The sequence below is a fragment of the Pteropus medius genome, unplaced genomic scaffold, assembly GCF_902729225.1.
Source record: "Pteropus medius unplaced genomic scaffold, Ma_sr-lr_union100, whole genome shotgun sequence".
Classification (NCBI taxonomy): Eukaryota; Metazoa; Chordata; class Mammalia; order Chiroptera; family Pteropodidae; genus Pteropus; species Pteropus medius.
In genome coordinates this window covers 11,589,820-11,612,722 of record NW_024352784.1, presented here as the reverse complement: position 1 = coordinate 11,612,722, position 22,903 = coordinate 11,589,820, and the positions used below count along the sequence as shown (strand labels likewise).

Here is a 22,903-nt window from a genome sequence, read left to right as displayed (position 1 = left end):
AACCCAAGAATGGCTGAGGAATGTAGGACAGCCCATCTCTTCTCTCTTAAAACCAACTCTACCAGCCTTTTCCATTCAAGATTCTCCCTCGCACCCCAGTTCTACTCTTACCAGTAGCCCAGTGTCATCTTTCTGGTGCTGTAAGTCGTCTCTGCTCGAAGCTGAACATCAGTCATTTATGTGCGCACATTTTATTTTTCAACATTTCTAAGGTTCTAAAGCATTCCATTTGTCTTTTTCCTTCTTTGACGATATTTTAAAACTAGTTGATTAATCAAACATTTAGTCCCAATTTACTGAGAGCTTGGTATAGCCAAGTACCCTGCTGGACAGGAATTTTCAGCCATGCAGAAAACATGTTTTTTGCTTTCAAAGTCTAGTTGGAGCTTAGGCTACGTAAGTAAGATGGGAACCCTCATAGTGCCTGCCAGGTCTCGGCAAAGCGAGAAAGAAATGCTAGTGTTGATTGATGGACTCTCAGAAGAGGAGTTTTTTTCAATCTGACAGACAAGGAATATTCAGGAAGTACCCATACTTCAGTTTGCTTTTCAAAGATAAGGTCTTTCTAGATCATAAGAGAAGTGGGGGACACAGCATTTTAAAGAAGATTGGTATACTTTCCAATATGATATTTATTAATTCAAGAAATACTCGAGAATCTGCCGTGTGCCAAGCACCTAGCTAGAGATAAGTACAGTGAGTTTTCTGAGGTCAAGTCTGGTTCAGTTTTCTCTCATTTAATCCCAAACTATCCATGACCTCATTCATTCCTACAGCTTTAACTACTACCTCTCGGCATGCAGAAGGCACCCAACTCTACCTGTCCACCCCCAGAATCTTCCAGTGAGTCTAATCTTGGATCTCACCTTAACGGAAAGTAAGGTTTGACAATTCTGCCCTACCTACTCTCTGCCAGCCAATCCCACTCTCCCCACCCAAAGGCACCAGACACCATGAAGCCTATAAAAGTTATGTTATATAGACTGTCAAATCTTTGCAATTATATAATCTCTCTAGGTAGTGTAATTATGAGTGTGAAAAAACATGTTTTTAAGTGTTCCTCTACACCACTGCTGCCTGTTTGAGACTTGAAAGCCTTGTGGACTGACATGGACCAGCCTACAGGATGACAGCCTGTGTATCAACACACCCTGCCTCACTACTAACGATGGCAATACTATTTTCACTCACCGAAGCTATGCAATGGACCAGATGCTGTGCTAGGTGCTTTCTGTCTGCAATAACTCATCCTTGTAGTAGCTCTAGAGACAGTACTACCAACATTATGTAAATGAGAATGCCGAGGTCACAGACACAGCTTGCCCAAGATTTCAGGTCTAGTAAGTAGCAAGAGTCAGGATGAGAAGACAGATCTCTTTTGTTCCAAATGCAATGCTTTTTCTACTACAACAGAAGTAGGTTTATAGTTTTCAGTGTTTCAGTCTTTTGTTTAGAAAGTAGACAAGGATTCTTATCTCTATCTACTTCAGAATTCCAATGCTCTTGACAATTGAGGTCAATAGCCTAGGTGGTATTGTTACCATGCTGAACAATAGGAGGGATCTAGGCATTTTAATTTTAATGATATTTACCAAGCCACAAGCATTTTATAACTCAAGTGAACCCTGAATCAGAGCACACAATTTGCAAAGGAACTTTTGGCCAAGCAAAACCATTGAAGTTATATTCACTTATTCACTCGCTCAATTAATATTTTGCAGGCTTCAAATGTGGACCACACACTGATAATGCAGATATAATGTGCATTTTTAACAAGGTGTCTTGCCAGGCCTAATACATATTTAATAGACAACTTGTCTTTAGAATTAATGTTCCCTTCCAATTTATAAGAAGGTATCCAGACACTGTGGTGCACAATGGAAGAATAGTAAAAATTTCTCTTAACCTCTGAGAAAAGATTTTGGGAACAACGTGGTGATATATCCACTGAGGGCGGTGTCTGAATGGAAAAAGCAAATGCATTTGGCATCAGACAGTCTAGGACTCAACTTTCAGCTCTGACCTTTAATAGTTGGCTGTGTAATCTTAATTTGTTTCATCCTGGGAGCCTCAATTCTACAAACGTGAGGTAGGAATACTGCTACCCATCAAATTTTTTTTCATTCAGTTGTATAACAAATATTTATGGAACATTAAATTAGTCAGGAAAATAGCAGCTTATGTATTTGAAACAGGGATGTAATTCAGGGTATTAAATTGCTTAGAAATTATTGGAAGGGTTGGAACAGTGAAAGTCAGGGGTGGGAGCAGCTACACTCAAACTGGAAAATTTTTAGAAGCCATTTTCTGAGCCATAGTTTCGTGTAAGTCCTGAAGCTGGAGATCAGCCATGAACTAAGGAGTCTGAGGAAACTGTAAGAAGCTACAGCAGCAGTTAGTAGTGCAAATACTGTGCCTCTATGCCACTGGCCTTCCACATCCCGAAATTCATGCAAGTTACTCTGGTGGGGAGAATGTAAGCTTTAACCTTGCTGACAAGAGATTCTGGGAATATGGCTTTCAGGCTTTCAGGCTTCTAGCCCCTGTGATATAGTTGGGGAGCATTGTAGTGGGAGGCTAATGATTGATGCTAAAGACCAGTAGGTGATAGCCAGAACAAGCACCTCCTATGTGCCAGGAATTGTTCTGTAAAGATGAGACTGAATGAAAAGACAAAATAGTCCTCTCAAGTGACTCACATTTAATCATGGGAGATTAAATGAGTTAATGTGTTAACACATTTAATAGAGCCAGGCACATAGTAGGTACCTTAGAAATAATTATTTCTTTCAGGTTGCACTGGCCCACTCTGTCTCTTCTCCATGAGATTCCTGACAAGGTAAATAATTATGGATTAGAGGGTGAAGAGCTGAGGGTGAGCCTTTGGTGCCAAAGAGTGAGCTTTTAATGCACAGTACTCATGTGTTGCAGATAGAACCACATTGTAGTTTGTATTGACTTTGAAGGATTAAAAGAAAACATCAGAGAGGCAGTGAAACTTGGTGCATAAAATGTGGAGAGCTGGAGGAGATATGCAATTCCAGGGCTTTCCAAGGGAGGACATTTTTTTCCAAGTCCTTTGTTATATTTGTTAAGCAATGTTCTAATGCAGTAGGACCAATTGTGAATAAGAAGGTGGATCACACTGGGTAAAGATAAATTTTACTAAGCTAAAGAACTTATTGTTTCAGACAAGTAAATACATTGCAAATTATTTAGCTTACCAAAAAAAAGTGAAAGTAAAATGGTCTCAGTTACAATAGCAAAATATACTTTAGCTACTGAGAATAGCTATGTTTATTGTTGTTATCATCCTGTGAAGCTGAGAACAGACTTAACCTTTGATCTCTTTGCTGGCAGTTTGATAGAATTAACATAATTATGGTTGGTTGGACAAATCTTTTTTAAATGTTTTTTTCTTCTCTCATGTGTCTGTAGGAGATTTAGTTTATCACAGTGAAGATGCATTTTTCAGAAATAAGATCTCTATATGTAAGCCCCCACTCTTTTTAAGAAGACAGAACCATGAAATCTTTCAAAAACCCCTTTACATACAGAAAGTGTCCAGTTTAAAATCTATTCGGGATTCACTATCAACAAACAAGAATAAGGAAACACTATGCAACTGGATTATAATTTAGAGATACTACAGATATGATAGAAATATCTAATTTGGGGAAGGGCACTTCCTGTTAAGTGTTTTTCAGACCTTAGCTCTTGTATGCCTGTAATTATGCAGTCTGGGCAGGTATGGCTAGTATCCTTAATTAGCAGAGGTATAGTAAAACTCCGGGGTCACATAGCACAGCCATATCTTCTTTCCTCTGCTGCTATGTTTTCTTAGGTATGTGTGTTCATGAAAGACATGAGTTTATTTTCTGCAGGCAACTATTCACGTTCTGTTAGCCTAATGTCTTGGCCATGAGAAGATGGTAAGAGTAGAGAATATATTGAAAGCATGGACACTATTAATAATAATAGTGTCACAAACGATGGTGTATCAAAGGCAAAGGTTACTGATAAGATATACCAAATAAGTAAATGACTGGTAAACTAAAGGTTATACATGGTGTGAGCTTGGAGCGAGATGTTACTGGCAGAGGCGAGATTCGAATCCAGATTTCTTAGATCCTAGGCTAACAACCAACTAATAGATATCAGCCTTTCATCTATACAGCGTCAGGTGCCTCGCTCATGTGATTTCTCACTTCACCTCTAATTACTAGGGAAATCGATTCAAGAGGTTTGTCCTTTTGCTAAGCCATCTAATTCGCTCACCACTAACCACTCACCTCCTGCTGTGCAGCCTGGTTCTGAACAGGCCACAGATCATGTCCATGGTCAGGGATTTTGGGGACTCCTGATCCAATTGACTAACCGTGCCAGGCACTAACTATAACGTTTAATACCTTTTTTCATTGGAGTTGTAGCAGCAAGAGGTGACAGACAGAATGAGACAAATCTCAATCTAAATGTTATGACAAAGAGCTATGGAACACAGATGAAAGAGAAAATCCTGCTGACTGAGGCTTCATGAAATATTGACTAGAAAAGGTGACATTTGCACTGAGGTCTTGGAGCACGAATAGGATTTCAGAAGACAATAATGGAGTAATAAGTAGAAGGCGCCTTGTAGAGAGAAGGCCTAGAGGTGTGAAAATCTGTGAACATTTGAAGTTCTACCTCCTGGGGTTGGAGGCTCCCAAAATAAATGGTGAAGGGGAGATGTTGGCTTCTATGTCAATGAGTGCAAACCTATCTGGGGTTGGAGACCTAAGAATCCTTATCCAGTATTGATGTTGTGTCCATCTGACCTTAGTTTTATATATCAACATTTTAATTTATTGATAGCATCTAAAGTGCAATAAAACATAGTTTTACAGCCTGTTTTGGGATCAGCGCATTCCATCAGAAAGGAGGAAAGGGAAGGAGGAAATGATTTTCCTTGAGTAACAAATTGGTAATATATTTGAAAAAATGTGAGGATAATTATATTTTCATTGCAGAACAAATTTTTCTCTATATCTCCTCTATGAATTCTTCTCTACCTTCCCTCCCTCACCATCCCCCCATTCTCCTGGGGAGGAAAAGCAAGCAGGGTAATGAGGGTCAGGCTAGGAAGGAAGTCCTGAGTCTAACCTGGCTTCCTGTCCTACCTTCCTGTTATCTGCAGAGCTTAAACCAGGCCTCGCATTATCATACCATGTAGTCACTTTTGTTCGAGCTGAGTGACAGTTTTTAGAAAGTGATTTTTCATTGGAATGGGATTTTGCTGGAAGTGGATTCAGTGACGACTGTTAAGGAGCATCACCCTGCTGAGTGTTCAGGGTTGTGTTCTTTGTGCCGTCTGTTAATATTTCTGAGTTCCTTGCACAGCCAGCAAGTGCTGCATAATGTTCCCCTGATCTGTATAGTTTCAGGCATGTTATGGCCAGATGAGCTGGGTGCTGACCAGGGAATATTTGTGGCAAAGCCTCTCCTAGAAGGCTCAGGTCACATCTGCAGAATTCCTACGACACTGTTTAGGCTCTCTGAGGAGATGCTAGAACTTGGATGAGGATAATTTCCGCAGCATACTCTGATGCCCACAGCTCACTGTTGAGACAATAAAATAGTATGCAACAGCAATTTAGGAAAAAAATATTGGAGCAATGGACTACTAGATCCTTTTAGATTTGAGTTTAGGCAGTAAAACTTTTGACTATCCAGTTGAGGAGGAATAGGCAGCAAGAGTATATTGATGGGGAGCTGTCGTGGGGGGAGCTGTTGTGTGGTCTTAACTGACTTACACATTCTAAATTTTCTCTTTTCTTTATAGGAATTGATTGTGAAAAGCAAAACCAAATCTCTTAAGACTCTTGAGAATTTGTATATTGTCTTCTTTTAAACCCACACACACACATTCACACATGTATAAACCCCTAGGGTTAAGAGCAATGGCTGTGAGGTATAGGCAGAGCATGGGACTTATCAATCTGCTCCCAGATCATGTCCCAGCTGACCCACCATTAGCACTCAGGCAAAGCCCCTCCCCTGCAGTTTAGCCTTTTCTAAATGGGAAATGCTAGGTACTTTGTGGTAAAGCCGATAACAAGGTCTGTCTCATCATGTTCATAATCTTCATCATGTTTCCTGAAAAACTGACTTGGAAGTATCCTTAGGCATGTCTGTTGTCTTTCCTTCTCTTTATATTCTTTCCTTCATTTATTCAACAGACATTTAGCTATTTACCTTGGGCCGATTACATGCTAAGCACCGAACCAAGTGCTGAGGCTACATTTTTAAATGGTCATGTCCCGGTCCTTAATGGGGAGGGACAGAGTCATCGTCCATCACAGTGCTGTTTGGTGGTAAGTGCCAGAGGGCTGTGCAGGAACACAAAGGGCACCTCACTTGTTAAGTGTCTACTTTATGCCAGGCCCGGCCCCTAGGCATGAAGGCCACTCTCCACGTGGACTGGGATCTCACAGTACCTTGCCACAGAATGTAGATGCACCTATCTGTATTAATTGTTCCCCTTGTTCTGGGTCTAAATCTAGACCAATCCCTGAGCCCTGTCCCCCAAGCTGACCCCAGAAGCTAAAATCTGGGATTCGGATTTTATCCCCTCGTGAATGTGTTAACTAGCTATTAGCAATATCCTGAGGACATGCTGTCATACGTGAAAATAAAATGATTTCTCTTATTTAAATTTCTGCAGATATTTTTAAGTACCCATTAGATACAAAACTCTGTGCTGAGGCATTGGTTGTTAGAGGGATAGTCAGTATATGTCACCTGTTCTTGTGGAGTTGTGTCCTTTGGCAGGGGAGAGAACACACAAATAATCAGCAAAATACAAAGCAGAGCATAGGTGTCACAAGAGTTCTGTGAGGGTGCAGCAAATGATGCAGCTTCATTCTGACCAAAGGAGTCAGAAAATGATATTAAGATAAGAAAGTGGTCATTTTTCTGGGTCATGAAGATTGGTTCAAATGTCAGCAAAGAGAGATGAAGCATTATTACAGAGGCAAGAAAAACTAGAGTTAAAAGAAATATGATTAGGAAAGTACAAGGTATGCTCTGAAAACACTTGGTGCTTTTGGGATGTTATAAGAAAGTATTGTCCTTAGGAGTTAAGAAGAAAGGCAGGCCGAGGGCAGATCCCAAGAGCCTTAAATATGGCTAAAGCATTTGATATACACATTCTCTGCTATTCCAATTCTCATCTAGAGACAGAGCCCAAAATGATCCTTTAACTTGGTAAAAAAATTAACACAGAAGCGTGAGAGGTGGCAATAGAATGAAAACAAAATCGCTGCTTCAGGAACTCCTAGTCTGGTGGGCACTCACTCTGATCCACAAAATATTGTAAATTTGCCCTCTAAAATTTAATATTCACCAATTAAAAAATTTTTTCAGCCTCCTCTCAGTGTGATTTATTTTCCTCCTCTTTAGATGTGCGTGGCTACTTTCATTAAATATAAAATATACTTACTTCTTCTTGAAAACAAGCCCCCGAAGAAATTCCCCATGTGATAGAAATGAAATGACTAATATTTTACTGGATTTTATGAGTGGATGTGACATGTACAGTCATAGTCACAAGTCTAGGAATTCTCAGATGACCCAGGCTGTAGCCTGCTTAAATTTATGGACAGAATATATTTAATTTGGAACCAAGAAAAAGTAGTGGTAACATGCACAAAAACCTTCATGCTGATTAAGAAAATTAGTATGGACACTTGGGAGGCAGAGAAGAGAGGCTGTCACTGGCACTGAAAGATGGTTCATGTGTTGTGTTTTCTATCTCTGGAAGAGAAGATGAGAGCGATAGAGATTCATTGCAAACCCACCGATGCTTGTTCAGTTTGTAGTTGTTATACTGGAATATGTAACATATACTAAACACAATGAATGTTAAATCATTATAATCATTGAGCCTATAATAGAAAAGTTACTATATTCTTTTGTTGTTCAGGTAGTTTCTCATTGACAATCATTTTGTGTCCACAGCTAATTCTGCATATACCTCTGGGACATTATTGGATTGGGGTTCTACTTCTGCCACCACTGCTTTCCTGCTGTGTGACTTTGATCACATTCTATAACTTCTCTGAGCCATAGTTTATACACATGTACATTGGAATAAGAATATTTTTCACACAGAGCTTCTGGAAGGATTAAAAGAGGCCACATGTAAATGTCAAAGATGTGAGCTAGTCATGCACAACTTTGGTGGGATATGAAACTCAAAAAGAAGGGTCTGAAAAGAAAAACTAAAATATAGTTTATGAGTTCTTATCAAAGAGAAGTGAGACAGGCAGGAAATGACAATCCACCCATGGCATGACACAACACACAGAGGGCTTCCCTCAGGTGGCACTAACTTTTAATCACACCGCAATGATATTAAGACAACACACTTAAAAAGCACACAACTACATTTCAAGTGTTCACATGAGCACTATTCATCTTAATAATCAGATTTCAAAGTGTATAATGACCTTTTACATTTTGATCCTCTCCCCCTCTTCAATAGCAGGCAGAGAAATAAAACAAAACAAATGCAGGCTGTTGCCAGATAGATACCCTCCTACACCATCTGCATTCTCTGCTTCGTGGCTCCAAGGTGGGATGCAGTTGCACTACAGAGATTCCAAAAAGAGCGTAACACCACTTATGAAGGCTTTTAGCATTTGGAGGTGAACACTGATAATTCTGCCTTTCAATTGAGGAGCAACCACTCTTCTCTGCCATGTAGAATTTAGTTTCCTAAAAGGACTAGGTTTGATCGGGCCAATATAGGCAATTTACTAATCTGTGTAGGTTTCAGGTGCTTCGTATCTTGCTTTCTGCAAAGATGCTCATATCCCATGACATTTCACCAGGGCTTCCACCAGCCGGAGGTCGTCCTTAGATTGCCAATGTGACCTTAGTAATTCTGAGCCAGGTGGCGTGCAAACTCCTAACATGACCTATTTGTTAAGTGTGTTTTGGAAACAAGATTTACATGTCTCCCTATTAGATGCTCTTTATTTAGAACCAAACAACATTGTAAATTAGACTTTCTGCAGTGTTCTCCTTCTGGTTAGTAATTTAATCAGAATAAATTGAATACACTGGATAGTTTCTTATTCTTCTTCCTCTTCCCCTCTCCTTTCTCTCCTACTCTTCTTTGTATCCTTCTCTTCCTCTTCCTTCTTCTCCAGCTTTTTTTCTCTTCTCCATCACCTCCATTATCAGATATTGATAACAGAGCCTCTCTATAAAAGCATTATTCTAAACACTGTGTTGTCCTAAATTAGCTTAGAAGATCATGCTAAACTGAGTACATGAAAGGCATGAATAATTTGGTCACAAACTAACATACATAAAATACCCATATGAGAAGAATGGGTATTTTCCGAGCTCCACTTTTTGTAGCTCTTTCACATGTATCCAGAAAAACCAGGATTGAAATTCATAATATTCTTGTAATTGTAGTTGGCATTATTTCCAACTCAGAGAGGTTAAGTAATTTGCTCCTGGTTATCCTAGCAGTAAGTATGTACATCTTGGGTTCCTTCTGAGATTTTTTTGGCTTCAAACTTTGTGTTCTTATTCAATTCAATTGATATTTATTGAGCACTTATTACATGGTAGGTACCGTAGTAAGAGCTGAGTACAGAGTTAAATAAGACAATGCCTTTCTCCCTGGAGTTTTACACTAGCAGGGGAAGCAGGTAAGACAAACATACAAACAAGTATAACAGTGTCATAAATGCGACAGTGAATATATGAGTGAGATAGCGAATCAAATGAAGAAGTGTATGATTAATTCCATTTAAGGGAGCAAGTTCAGAAAAGACTTATAATTAATGGGGGCATAGATCTTGAATTTTAGTCTTTATTTAATTTTTTATTTTTTTAATTGAAAAAATGATTTTAATTTTTTTCCCTGTCTACCTCCCCCATCTCACCTCCCCTCTAGTAACCGCTAGTCTTATTATCCACGTCCATGAGTCTCTGTTTGTTTGTCCTGTTCATTTGTTGCTTTTAGGTTTATATCTCACATATAAGTAATATTATGTGATTTTTCAACTTTTTCTGTCTGGCTTGTTTCACTTAACATGATTATCTCAAGGTTCATCGATATTGTCACAAATGGCAGTATTTCATCTCTTCTTATGGCTAAGTATAGATTTTGAATTTTAAAGAAAAAAGAGTTTGTCATGCAAATAAAGATAAAAGATATATGTAACAGACAAACCATATACCTATAAAAAGAAATAGAAGTTGAAAAACTAACTGTTTCTAGAGTATTTTATGTGATAAATACGTATTGCAACGGATAATTTTATGCTAACTCTTGGGGTTCATACATGTCTAAGCCAGCTCTCCTTCAGATATCAATTCAGTGTGGAAAATATGATTCATACTTAAGTAACTATAATACTGGGAGGCTGATGTGATAACTCTTATAGAAGTGATATAGATACCACATCCTATAGACATTTGGAAGCAGGAGAGTCGGCTTCTGTTTTGGGTGATCAAAGAAAGCTCAAAGGAGATAACATTTAAGCTATATCCGGAAGGAAAGACAGAACTGGAAGAAAGACATTTCGGGTAGAGGAGTTTTACATGAGCATTGCACTGAAGTGGGAAAGCTCCTCGCAGAACCCAGAACAGAGAAAGCCCAGGAGAATGGGCACATGGCCTGAGTAGAGGATCAAACCTTACACGATTTTCATGGAATTAGAGGAATGGTTTCTCCTGTGCTTTGGTAGCAGTATCTTTATCCTGCTCAGAACGCCCTTAGTGATTGCCAGCAGTTAATAGAGAAACACCCTTTATACTGTCCCCCTTAATTCTGCCAAAGACCATGACTCCTGACAACATGGAAAGAACATGAACACTGCATTCAAACAATCCTGAATTCAATTCTTGGCTCAACTATTCTCTAGCTATATCGACTAACCAATTTGAACTTCCGATTCCTTACCAGTAGAATTGAAATGATGACATGTATCTCAGAGGGCTATGATAAGAATTATATGCACAGCCAATGACAATATATCTCTCATCCGTATATAACTCCTTAATAAATGTTAGTCTTGTACTCTAACCTTCACCCCTTTCCTGATGCTTTCTTCCTTTCTAACTCACAGTGCAAATAAGACTTCAGCTGAGGGAGTTTGTGAGTGGTCATATTCTCTTTTAAGAGGATCTTTTATTCTTATATAAGTTACTTTTTAGTTTGATCTATTATAGGAGAGTGGGTTGATAATTAGCAGATATAAAGAGAAATTAACCCAATAAGTACTGCTTTTGACTAAATATAGATCAATCAACTTTTCCAGTTGTGTTCCTAAGAAAGCAGACTCAAATGAAGATTGACAGATGGGAAATTTATTGGGCGCTGCTCCAGAATCAAAATGCAGAGCAAAAGGGTAGGTTTGGGCAAAAGGAAAAGTTTGATGCTGATACAATTTCAACAAAGACTGCTGAAGGCCCTTTAAAGTTGTCCTGAGTTGGGATAAAGGGCCTGAGCCTTTACATCCTTCACTGACTTGTCACTACATGCGGGCTGTCCCTAGAAAGGAGGAATGACTTAGGGTGATGCCACTTTGTTCATCTAGGGGGATCTAGGGGAGTAATTGCTTCAATCTTGAAGGGAGATCTGAGAGGTACATCACGACATCTACTGTGATATTTGAGGCAAGAGAATTCTATATACTTAAAAATTATTTTATAGCAGGTTAGAATTCATATATGGATTTTACTAATAGCCAAGAAGATATGGAATTTTTAAAGGAAGAGGAATCTGTTCATATTCAGAGCACTGTATTAGTTTCCTATTGCTGCTATGACATACTACCACAAATTTAGTGGCTTAAAAAAAAACACAAATTTATTCTGATACAGTTCTGGAGACCTGAAATCTGAAATGTTTCACTAGGCTTAAGCCAAAGTGTCAGCAGGGCTGGTTCCCTCTGGAGACTGTAGAAAATCCATTTCCTTGCCTTTTCTGGCTTCTAAAAGCCACCCACATTCTTGACTTGTGATCTCTTTCTCACATCACTCCAACGTCTTGCTTTCATTGTCTCATCTCTTACTTCTTTCTTTGACCTTGCCTACCTCTTAAGGTGGACCCTTGTGATTACATTCAAGGCTCATCAGATAATCCAGGATAATCTCCCCATCTCAGGACACCTTCAAATCCCTTTTGCCATATAATATAACATTCGCAGGTTCTGTAGATTAGTACAAGTATATATGGGGGGAGCCATTATTTATCCTACTGTGAGCATTATATCCAAGCCTTCTTGCACTGGTGCAACCTGTTGAGTGTGTTTATTTGATGGTTGTTAGAATGGCAGTGTTAACTTACTCTTGTCCTAGTCTGCCTTATTTAACAATGTCATGATCCCTGGGCCAAATAATGTGTTCTTCAGCAAACCCCTAACATGTTTAAATGAAGTCAGAAAACTCTTCTCTATGAAAAGGAAGCCAGAGCAAGATCACACTGAGAAACCTTCAAGTCTATGCTAATGGAAACCTGAAAATTAAATGATATCTTTAAAAATCATGGGGGTAAAACTAACACTCCTGAAATGCCACCTGAAAGAGAGAGAAGGGAGAAATACCCTTCTACCCTCCAACCTCCTGTCAGTATCTCCCATTGGCTGAAGCTAGCTGGAAGTCATTTTTCAAGGGAGCCTAGGAAATGTGATTTGCATGAAGTCAGCCCTAATAGTCTAAAACAGAGCAGGAGAAGAAGTGTGGAAATTGGATATGAGGGAAAATGATCTGCATACAAACTGATTCTCAGAAAAACCAGAATCGAAGTTCTTGCTAGGTAAGTTTATACTGGTTATTTCCGCTTCATCTCTTCAGTTTTGTCCAAATATCCAGATACTCTTTTGCATAAAAACAATTTTTCACTCCACAGGTTCCTTATACCCTGAGTCATTAATGATGGCATTATTCATTGTGTATGACTCTAAGACTGCTTTCCTGACCGTGCTTTCAAATTTCTTAACCACCTACCTTCTAGCACAGGAGGAATAGAAGAAGCTTGAGAAGCTAAATGTTGGTGACACATGTTGGGTTCACTAGAAATTGGGCCAAATAGTGAACTAAGAAATAGAACATCCAACAAGAAAAGCACCTTGCTTCACAGTGGAGTTTGATCAAATGCTAACTATCCAGAGTGCATTTAAAAATGGTTACCACAGTCTATGGCCATGTTACCCTGAACAAGCCCGATACCATCTGATCTTGGAAGCTAAGCAGGGTCGGGCCTGGTTAGTACTTGGATGGGAGACCACCTAGGAAGACCAGGTGCTGTAGGTGTAAACAATAAAAAAATAAGGGATTATAAGCTGACAAGGTCCTTGTAATCTGTGAGGTCAACCAAGGGTTGCCTTGTCTAAAAATATATATGCTTTCCATGCTGAGGCTGATGCTTTACTTTTCTTCTCAGCCTCCTTCCACTGAACCCCAGAGTTGTGCCAGGCCTCTAATCTACCCTTTTGCCAGGCCCATGACACCATCTTAACTGGGTTTTATTTTCCTAGTATCCTACACTGAGTTAAATTCTTTACAGCCTTAAATAGAGATGCAGATAAAACGGAGCTCTTTCTTTTTGGTCTTGTTAAGTTTCTTATTCTTCTTCCTCTTCCTCCTCCTCCTCCAACTCCTATTCTTCTTTCTTTAACTTTTAAAAGTTGTAAATGAAGTTGCAAAGAAATGTACAAAGAAGTCCTGTTCATCTTTCATCTCATCACCCCTAATATAGACATCTTGCAAAACTATAGTAAAATAGTTCAAAAATTGCCACTGGTACAATCCACAGAAAAGGTGCTTCCTTTTATAAATTGTAGAGGACGCCTCAGTGCTGGGGACAGTGGTGGCTGGCAATGCGGTAGCAATAATAATAATCCCGTATACTCACAGAATGCTTCTATACTTTTCAAAGCTCTTTTGTCCCTAATACAGGAGTTCTATTGACAAGTTTCTCACTCAGCCAAGGGGTTGGTGATACCTCAGTTTTACTTGGTGACTCAAAAGCCAATGAGCTCATTATAAGTGGGCTGTTTTCCATTGTCTCCTGGAAGGACACTAACATCAAGTTACACCATCAAAAGATAACTTATTTCCCATGGTCCTGCACTTTCTATTGATTGAGAGAAATTTCTTCTCTTCAGAGGCAGAAGAGGCATGATCATTTGCCTTTACACAGCTGCTTTCTTTGCCTTGACCTGCCTTCCAGCACCCCTACATTTGGTCTTCTTTGCCTGCCCATTGCTTCCTCATCCTCTAGGATTGAGTCTGGGTGTTACCTCCTCTCATAACACCATCCTCTTAAACTGAGTTGGATACCTCTCCTCTGTACTGATACAGCCCCTTGCTTAGGTCTGTAACAAGCTTCTTTGTATTGTTTATTACCTTGCCTACATCCCCTAATAGTGAGTTCTGTGAAGATAAAGATTAGATTGTTTAAGCCTTTATTCCTATCCTTAGCACATTTTTTAAACAAATAAATAAATGGATTCATGTAATATTTCTATGTCAATCTGGAAAGATAAAAAAATGTAATAACTGAACAAAAGAGATGAAAATAAATGAATCTGAGCTTATCTCTTCTTGAGGTCTCCTCTACTTTTTGCAGATGTTGCAAGAATTGGAGATACAGAAAATGTAATGATGACAGAGCTGGAGTCCATATAATCTTGACAAGATAAACTGATGGCAAGAAAGTGCCAATATTAAATTTAATAGTGTTAAATATAAATGTTTAGTTTCCTGTTAAACATGGCAGTCTGAATTCCTGCATATATTTCTGTTCCCTTCTAAAACTCCACCAAAGTAATAATTAAGGAATTTAACAGGTATAAATCTGTAAGAAAAAGTGTACTCTTGTCTGACACCTTTGCCTATAGGAAACTATTTGAATATCAAGAAGACAAAAGATATGACTACAGAAGAAATACACAACTTTAACATAGACAATTAAACATTGACATCGGTAAAAGATTTTGCTTGCCTCGGTTCATTCATTAATGCAAATGCAGACTGCAGCTAAGACATAAGATAAGGCTGAATGAGACTCAAAAGGGTAACAGTAGAAGAATTAGGAAAGATCATCAAGCGCAAAGATGTTTCATTGGAGACCAGGGCTAAGATCATCCACACCCTCATAGTCCCGATTACTACGTACAAATATGAAAGTTGGATAGTGATGAAGGCTGATAGGGAAAAAATTGATTAATTTGAAATACGGTGTTGGAGGAGAGCTCTATGGATACCTTGGACCACCAAAAAGATGAACAAGTAGGTCCTAGAGCAAATTAAACCTGAAACATCGCAGGAGGTAAAAAATGACAAAACCGAAACTGTCCTGCTTTGGGCACATCATGAGAAGTCAGTTCTTTGGGAAAAAAGCAATAATGCTGAGAAAAATAGAAAGCAGCAGGAAAATAAGAAGACCAAATGTGAGATAGATTGATTTCATAAAAGAAAAAATAGGCATGAGTCTACATGAGCTGAGCAGAGCTAATGAGGATAGGATATTGTGAACATCAATCATTAATAGAGTCAGCTGGCTTTGGAGCCAACTCAGCAGTATGTAACACACATAAAACTGCAAGATGAAAACAGAAGTGAGTCTTGACAACACATGTACAAAATATGAACAAATTTTGGAAACTGGAAAGAAAATGGGTGGAAAATGACTTAGCAGAGCTGGAAAAGCATAAACCCAAGTACCAATGGGGGTGTGAGATAATAGAAAAATATATATTGGTCTCTTCCTCAAGTTTCTGGCACAGAGCTTTTAAAACCCTGGTAATTCTCTAAGTGACAAGAACAACTAGAAGCATCTCATGTTCTAATATTGTCTTTGACCTCTGTTCCTGACACAGAGCTCCTGAAACTCTTGTAACTTCCTGGGTGAAAGGAGTGTTTTTTGTTCTAGTGACTTTGGATAGGCTCCTGGATGGCACCTGGATGAGGGCTAGACATCAGATAAAACAAGCCATGATCAGAAGCTTGGAATTTTCAGCCCTGCTCCCCATTCTCTTGAGAAGGGAGAAGGGCTGAAAATGGAGTTAATGGTCAGTCATGCCAATGTGATGAAGTCTCCAAAAACATCCCCAAAAGATGGGACTTGGAGAGCTTCTGGGCTGGCAAACATGTGGCGGTGCGGTGAGAGTGGCTCGTCCAGAGAGGGCATGGAGGCTTCGTGACCCTTCCCACGTACTTTTCCTACTCATCTCTTCCATCTGGATGTTCACCTGTATCCTTTATTGTATTCTTTTATAATAAATTGGCAAAAGTAAGTAAAATGTTTCCCTGAGTTGTGTGAGCCACTCTAGCAAATTAATCAAACCTGAGGTTGTTGGAACCTCTGATCTATAGCCAGTTGGTCAGAAGCATGGGTGACAACCTGAGCTTGCGACTGGCATCTGAAATGGGGCGGGGAGAGGAGCAGTCTTGTGGGACTGAGTCCTAAACCTGTGGAATCTGATACTATCTCCAGGTAGATGGTGTTAGAATTAAGTTAGATTCTCGGATACCCAACTGGTGTCAAGAATTGCTTGTTGATGTGAAGCCTCCATACATTTGGTGACCAAAAGTGGTGTGAATATAGTGCGCTCTGTGAATGTGTTAATAGTGTGAGTAGTAAAGGAGACTCACAGGGAAGAAACACATAGCAGGGAAGAACTGAGTTTTTCCTTACACAGATAGGAGACTGAGTTGTTGTTCTCTTTACAAGAGGTATGATGCCAATGAAAAGCACAGAATCCAGAAGAACTGGGTATTAAATGCATTGGATATCTGAAGGCTGTGATGTAAGGAAGAACTGAAAACACAAATATTATTTAGAAATCTTATAAAGAACTATTGGAGACCCAGATTCTGTCTTGTACCTGCCAACCATGCTCACCCCAGCAAATGGATATTTCATTTTTGAGAGATTGAACCAGAGACTCTCTGTATTTGAGACATTAGACCTGGATCAGGGTGAGAGTCAGACAATACACAGAGAATGGAGGTATTAGGGAAAATATATAATGAATGATGAGGTATGCCTCCCCATACCGCCACCACCACTTCAGACCTCTTCCTTCCCTTCACTTCTAGACTCATCAGTTGGGCCTTTAACTAAATATATATATATATATATATATATCCTATATATATATATATATATATATATATATATAAATAATATATGATATATGATATATAATATATAATATATATTCCATCTGGATGTATAAATATAATATTTATATTATTTATAAATAAAAATTTATATATAAATATATATTTAATAATATACAAATATATAATAATATACATAATATATATTATGAATAATATGTATAATATATATTATATATAATATATATATAAATTTATATATATATAAAGGGTTCTAGGGAAAACCAAAATGACCTAAATATAGCAACTTCCAGGCCCTGATATTTGGGTATCTCCAAAATAAATACATCCCCAGCTTATCACTAGATAGTGATAACCACCAGTTCCTGTGTACACAGGGCTTCCAATCAGCACTTTTGTACCTCATTCTTAATTTAGATTTACAAACAAGGATCACCAGGCATTCCAGGGCATCCTTAAGACAAAAGCAATCAAAAAGAATTCAGAGAACCCAAAGATAATGCAGGGAAGAGAGAAAAACTTTAAAATACCTGTAATTAATATTCTTAAGATAAGACATTCATGAATTAAGACTACGAAACTGTTAAAAATGAATCTTTCAAGAATAAAGAGCTTCTAGACATGTAAATGTATTAGTTCACAACTGGAGTTTCATAGTCAGTTCTAGGAAGACCCCACTGCAAGAAGGGCATTGAGAGTGTACAGTGTCAGAAATCAGAACCCAGATTTGCCCATTCACACATACATTTGTGTACATGGCAAACATTCCTCATGTGCCTTTGTGAGCCAGCCAGACACACAATTCTGGGAACGAAGGAGCCAGAATGAGTAAGAGGAGGCTGAGCCATCAGGAGCTGGGTTGCAATGGAGGCAAATAATACAAAAATAAAATTCAGTGATGAGACCTGTGAGAGAGGAGACTAGCAGAAAGGTGCAGAAATGGGCCTAGGAGGAACAGCTGAAGGATAAGAGGAGGGAGAGGTTTTTTGTTTGTTCATTTGTTTTATCTAAAGACAAGACCAGGGAAAGTGAGTGTTTTCCTTCCTTCCTTCCTTTCTTCCTTCTTTCTTTCCTTCCTCTTTCCTCCCTCCCTCCCCTCTCTCTTCCTTTCCTTCCCTTTCCTACCTTTCCTTTATTTTTATAGCGGAAAGGTTATATAGAGGAAAGGACTTGTTTTATATAGCTTTAGGAAATAAGACCGAAAAAAGGAATAAAATGAGTTAGATAAAATGAGTTAGATAACATCCCAAGAAAGGAAAGAAACTGATCAGTGTGGGCAAGGGTTTTTAAACTCCTATTCAAAATTGACCTTCTGTGTGAAAGGTTCTTTTCACATCCTCTTGTGTTCTAATGAATCCAGAAACCTGCTTAGAGTCTCTGTTGGACAAGATGGGCTTGATGAGTTTTTTGTAGATCTATTAATTCATTCTTAAACAGGACAAACATAACTAGGTTGTATTTAAAAGGGCAGTTTTTTGGATTGAGCTATAGAAACCAGCTTTGCTTGAGCTTAAATAAGGGGAAAATTATTGGAGGGCATTGATTCCTAGTTCTTGAATTGGAAGCACAAATACCATTCCAAAGCAAGTCCCACAGATATTTTCCAGGCCCCAACTCAAGGAGGTGGAGAGTAATTTGCCAGCAAATAATAATTGAAAGAACCTAACATGTGACTGTGCTGAAACAACCCCCAGAGTTGGGCTTCAGTCATCCTAAATCTTCCAAATTTTGAGCCTTTTGTTTTGCAAGCTGCAAATAATTGACACCAGGCTCTGAGTCAGCTTTCTGATCCTCACCCTCATGGTTCAGATCAGAGTCTAATTATAAGAGCTACTCCTACATTTCCAGGGGCAGCATGCTTGGAATTTTTTCTTAAATTATTAATCAAGAGGAAATTTGCCTGATTCAATTCCACAGGGATCAATTTGCCTGGAGCATAATTTTATTTTTTTGTGCACAAAAGTCCATTTTAATGGTTACTTACTTTTATGATTTCCTAATTTGTCCTTGGGCCTAGAGAGTAGAATGATCAGATTTGTATGTGTTTTACCCTATCTGACTGTAGCGGTAGCATAATCTTCATCTGTAACAGTTCCATAGGCCCAGGAAAGTAGCTGGTTTATAAATGGCTTCAGTCGTTAAAGATTTCTCTCCCCATACTCCCAGTCACTGAAATTGACAAAGTTTGGCACGAGAACATTGGACTATAATGATGTCCCCTCAAATTCAATGTGTCCCAATATAGACTCCATCATTTTCTTTTCTCCCTTCAATGGCACCTCTTTTTCTATTCTGTCAGTTACCCAAATCGGAAACCTGAGGGAACCCTGAACATTTCCACTCTCTTTCCCATGACACATTGAATTAGTCAGCAAAGCCTCTTATTTACACCTCCAAAATGTCTGCCCCCATTTCTTCATTCCCAGTGTCCTCACCATCTCTCTCCTATACCATTCAAAAAGACTACTAAATGCCCTCCACATTTCTGATCTTTCCACTGCCACTGTCCAGTCTCTTTATCAAAATGTCGCTGGCTAAGTGACAGATATATCCCTTAAAAGCTACTCTCTGGTTCCATATTATCTTTGTTTTAGAGTTCAAATTTCTTAGCAAATGGTACTATGCAAAAGACTGTATAGGGTTACACTTTGTCCTTACGTAAATTCCAATTTTATGTATACCCAGAGTTCTTTATTTTCTCATAGATCTTTTTGCCAAAAATCAGGGGAATGATTTTATAGAAAAAAAATTAGTCAAATACGCAAAAGAAGTTTTTTCCTGAGCAATGGAAATAGCTAAACAGAGCATGAAATTGTTGCCTTCAAATTCTGAAGAAGTTCTCTTTAGTTCCTGTTTGTGTGTTTGGAAGCTGTGCGTAATTTCTCATTATGTGATTTTTCCAGTCGCATGCCATAAAATACTTGTAATATTAAGATGACAAATAGAAACATATATTATCTCAAGGAGTAACAGGTAATCTTAGGATAGGAGAAAAATCTAACTAGGTGATTTTAGGTTCAGAAACAGATAATTATGATAAGAAAGAAGTAAAGAGTAAATAATGCTCTCAAGCCATATCTCTGGTGATTCTTCCTTTTGCTTCAATTGGAAGATGAAAATTATTTTATTGGGAGAGCGATGGAGAAATAGGACACCTTTATCAAAATCTCAACATTTTCAAAATGGCTAGATCACTTTTTAACAGGATGAGAAAGGAATAGTCACATCAGCAGCTTCATTCCATCAGTTATCAAACTTTTCTCAAGCATCTACTATGTGCCTCATAAGTTATGAGCAAGTACTTTAATAGATAATTAGTTTCATGTACATGGAATGCTGCAAAGGAGAAATACCAGCTGTGATAGAAACTGTCATAGCTCAGGGAGCTGTCTGAGGAAGTCATGTTGAAGACAGGAGGGGAAGGATGAGAACCTAGGTGAAGACTGATAGGAAAGGTATTCCAGGCATAGGAAACATCATGAATGATATTTTGCATCTGGAAGAAAATAGAACTGAAAAAAAATCTCCAAAACTAGAACCTGAGGGCACCCAAAGAGAGAAGAGATTAAGAAAGAGATGAGCTGGGAAGTTAAGCAGGGACCTTCTTGCCCTTATTAAGAATTGTAGACAATATTCAAACTAGAGGCTAGAGCTAGTTCTGGAATTACCATCACTGTAGAAATCAATGTATACGTTAGATCGTAGTAATGAAAAGTCCTTGTGTGCAAGACCACATCTTAATATTTTATCACTGGTTTCTAGCACAGAACCTTATCATGGTTGATGCTCAAAATATGTGGGCTGATTAAGCAGACGTATTCCAGCAGCATAGCGCTTTCATGGCTGTTATCTCAATTGAATCTCAAAGTGACACTAGGTCTCACGGTGCTAAACCTGTTTTACTATGAGGAAATCAGGGCTCAGAACTGTCGACATGCTTGGAGGCAGCCAGGTAGAAGAGCCAGGAGGAGCCAGATCTTGCCAACTCCAGCCCACCATACTAGGAGGGCTGTTACAGTGTTGTCAGCTTTTAAATTTTATCAGATTAAGATGTTCAATCTTTTTAAATAATCAATTAAAGATTTTCTATTATGAACATTTTCAACACATACAAAAATAGAATTGTACAAAGACTACTCATGTACTTATCACCCACGTTCAATAGTAGTCAAGAGTTTGCCAATTTACTTCACATATTCTTGTATCACATATTTTCCTTGCTGATATATTTTAAAATAAATTCCAACATTATTTCTTTTCATCCCTCAATATTCAGAAACTATAAAGAAAGAAGAGAAAACATTTTCTTATTACCACAATGCTGGTATTACACCCAACAGAATTAAAAATAATTCTTGTTATGATCTAATATGTAGTCTATAATGACTTAAAATTTTCTATGCCTAATCAGGATCCAAATAAGAACTATATATTATATTTAGTTATTATGCCTCTTAAGTATAAAAAGGACATTTTAATAACAAAAAAAAAAGTAAGAAAGACATAATTTTAGGGACAAAATAAACCCACAGTTCCTTATATAAGTTTAAATTTATGAAGTGCTCCCACCCTCAGCCTTCTTTTTCTCTGCTGCGGTATGGCTCTGCTGTCTGCATCCACTTCTGGGAATCCTTGCACCAAGTTATTGCAGATTCAAAGATATCAGAGTCGGGGCTGACTGCTCTCTATCCTGAGCATCTCCTGCCTCCTTGCACCCCTGGTAAATGCTTAATCTGTGCTCATTGGACACAAGGCTGCAGTGTGAACCTGCCAGTCAGCCCCAGGTCTGGAGAACATGCACCAACAGAAGCCAGCCTGAGCCATGGTTTCCAGCTGACTTCGAGTCTTAAACCAAGAATCACGCTAATGACATAATAAGAAGTTTTTCTTTGGGAAACATACTGGGGAGACAGAACAAAGCCTTTTCAGTTTGATCTTGCCAATCAGCATTACAGAATTTACTATAGATATGAATCTACAGTTATATCAGAAATTGGTTATTAAATGATTGTTGAGGATGACCAAGCTAGTCTGAGACAGCTATGGACCTGTACATCAGGAGCAAAGGAGGGAATAGGTTAGTCATCTACAGAGGAAAGTATAGAATCCGTGTAGTGAAAAATGTACTGTAACAAGGGTGGGACTAGAAGATTTGGATTCAAATCCCAGCTCTGCCATGTGACCTTGGGCAAGTTGTCTAGCCTCTCTGGATCTTTGTTTTCAATCTGTGCTCTTTCCATTGTGCTTCTGTTTATCCGTGAATAGTGGGTTATCCTCCAAGATAATCAAGATAATTTGCATATGTATTTCCCAGTAGCTATTAAAGGATAAATCTGATAGGAATGTCTTGGAAGTAAGACAGGCATTCGTACCCCCTTAAGTCACACCACTGGGCCTGCCAACCTGCCTACCTCTACAGCCAGACTACTTTATCTCCTTTCTCTGTCCTGGTCTATAATTAGCAAGAATATCACTCTTTTCATTGGGTAAGATCTAACTAATTATTATTGCAAAAGAATACAGGAAGCCTAACATTATTATTTTAGCTTCTAGCTCCCTCATTTTAATACAAAAAGAAAAAAGAAAAAAAAAGGAAACAGGCATATCCAGCAAAGATTTAATATTTGTATTTGCTAAGGAAGCCTTTTTCTGGTTGGATTTAGTCTTATGCACTATGCCATAAATTAAAAGTTACAGTTCCTTGATCCTTCTTCTTTGTACCATTAGCTACAAATCACATTGATTAAAT

The 22,903-nt window shown here is 38.5% G+C and overlaps 1 protein-coding gene and 1 pseudogene across 4 annotated transcripts in view; both read left to right on the top strand.

Annotated features, from left to right (window-relative positions):
- Positions 1-22,903, top strand: part of DLG2 (discs large MAGUK scaffold protein 2) — a 1,673,246-nt gene that overhangs the window by 1,507,267 nt on the left and 143,076 nt on the right. The gene's annotated exons all lie outside the window — the stretch shown is intronic.
- LOC120590735 (uncharacterized) lies at positions 13,199-13,317 on the top strand (annotated as a pseudogene).